Below are 2,049 nucleotides of genomic sequence, written 5' to 3'. Positions count from 1 at the left end.
GATACGCTTTTCCTATGGGGAGTTAATAAGCCTTTTTAACTATCATGGTTAGTTCTTAATTTGAAATCAGTTGTTTATGATACAATTCACCTAACAAAATAATTGTATAGGCTGTATCCTGAGTAATAGCAAGAACTACAACGAGCACTTTATGTACATTGTATCTATCCTTACTACTTAGTGTCTGTTAGGTATGTGTGTGTATTCTCTTTCAATTGAGAAAAATGCATAAAGCTTTAATAGATTGTTATTCGCTCAAAGTCACACTGGAAACTGGCAGAACTAATATTAACATTCAGGTCTGACTGCTCTAGAGCTTGCATTCACTGTCCTTCACTCAATCTCTCTGTGACTTTATTTTTTCCCCATCCATTACAATGAAATAATGCCTGTTCCACTTAATACACGAGACTGTAGTGAGGGTAAAGTTAAATGAAAATGATCCTTAATGTTTTTCTTTTCGTTTTTTAAAAGAAAGATGCTATCAGTAACAAGGAAGGTACCAGCAGATTAAAACAAGAAACTCAAATTTATTAGGATGCTTATAGTACTACATGAGATGGAGAGGAAGATCTGTCTGCCCGTGTACAACACACTTCATCTTTCCGAAAACTGTACAATTGCATTGCAGAGTGTTAACAGAGCATTCCAGTGGGAGTCCACATTTGGCAAATGAAACTCTTAGTTAAAAGCCTTACTTTTTGAGAACAAACTCTCATTACAAAATAATGCCCCGAGAGCAGGCCTCTGTTCCCAAACTTACTAAATCCTGCCTATTTTCAAATTTCCATTCTTATGTGTTTCATATACACGGCAGAAGACTTCAGGTAATGCAATTCAGTCTGATCCAGGTGGTTCTGAATGGTAATTGCATGCAGGTACTGAATATCCATTACTAGCATATTGTTACTTCGTTTTCCAGTAAAGTAGGAAAAGTAAACTCAGGCAGTGCCACATATTGGAAGTTACAGAAATAAATTTCTTAGCATAGTAGAAGTTTCTAGAGAAAATAACTAAGGCAAATTCAAGCTTCTAACCTGGGCTAGTACATAATTTCAGGCCAAATATAAGAAAGTTCAATGCATAATTCACTGGGTCTTTCTAGCTGAGAGACTGGGTGAAGGCATGGGAGGGAAAATAAAAATGCAGAAGATGGAAATTGTCTGCAAGAGAGTATCAAACAAAACTAATTTTTGACTGAATTTCAATGAGGTATGATTTATGTACAATAAACTTCAATCATTTAAAGAGTGCAACTTGATGAATTCTGAAAGATGTATTACCCATGTAGTAATCAAGATACATAATATTTGCATTACCCTCAAATATTGCCTCATGCCCATTTGCCGTGCATCTTTCCTTCTATCCCGGGCACAAGAAATTTTCAACCTTCTTTTTGTCACTATAGATTATTATGCAGTCTTTATAATTTTACATAAGTGAAACCATATGTTATGTGATCCTTTATGTCTGGCCTCTTTCACTCAGCATAGTAATTTTGAGATTCACTCATGTGGTTATATTTATCAGCGGCAGTTTGTTCCCTTTTATTGTTGAGTAGTGTTCAATCCTGTAGATATCACATCTGCTGTTTTTATCTCTTAATGGATATTCATCATTTGATGAGTTGTTGCCAGTTTTTAGCTATCATGAATAAACCTGCAAAAAACATTGTGTACAAATTGTTTTTGTTTCATTTTTTGTATTTGTTTTAATTTCTTGGGGAAATGCCTAGGTACAGAACAGCCTTATTACAGGAGAGGTTCAACTTTCAAGAAACCGTCAAATTGTTTTTGAAAGTTGTAGTATGACTTTACATTCCCATAAGTATTGAATGAAAATTCTACTTACTCAATATTGTTATGAATACTTGGTACCATCAGTGTTGATTTTAGCCATTCTAATGGGTGTGTATTAGTGTCTTACTGTATTCTTTCTTTTATTTAAAAAAAGTGTTTTTATTGAAGTAAAACATACATATAGGAAATGAAATGTTAAGTTTACAACTGGATACATTTTCACAAAGTGAACACACAGTGTAATCACTAC

The sequence above is a fragment of the Trichechus manatus genome, unplaced genomic scaffold, assembly GCF_000243295.1.
Source record: "Trichechus manatus latirostris isolate Lorelei unplaced genomic scaffold, TriManLat1.0 scaffold00033, whole genome shotgun sequence".
Lineage (NCBI taxonomy): Eukaryota > Metazoa > Chordata > Mammalia > Sirenia > Trichechidae > Trichechus > Trichechus manatus.
Note: the sequence above shows the minus strand (reverse complement) of the source record.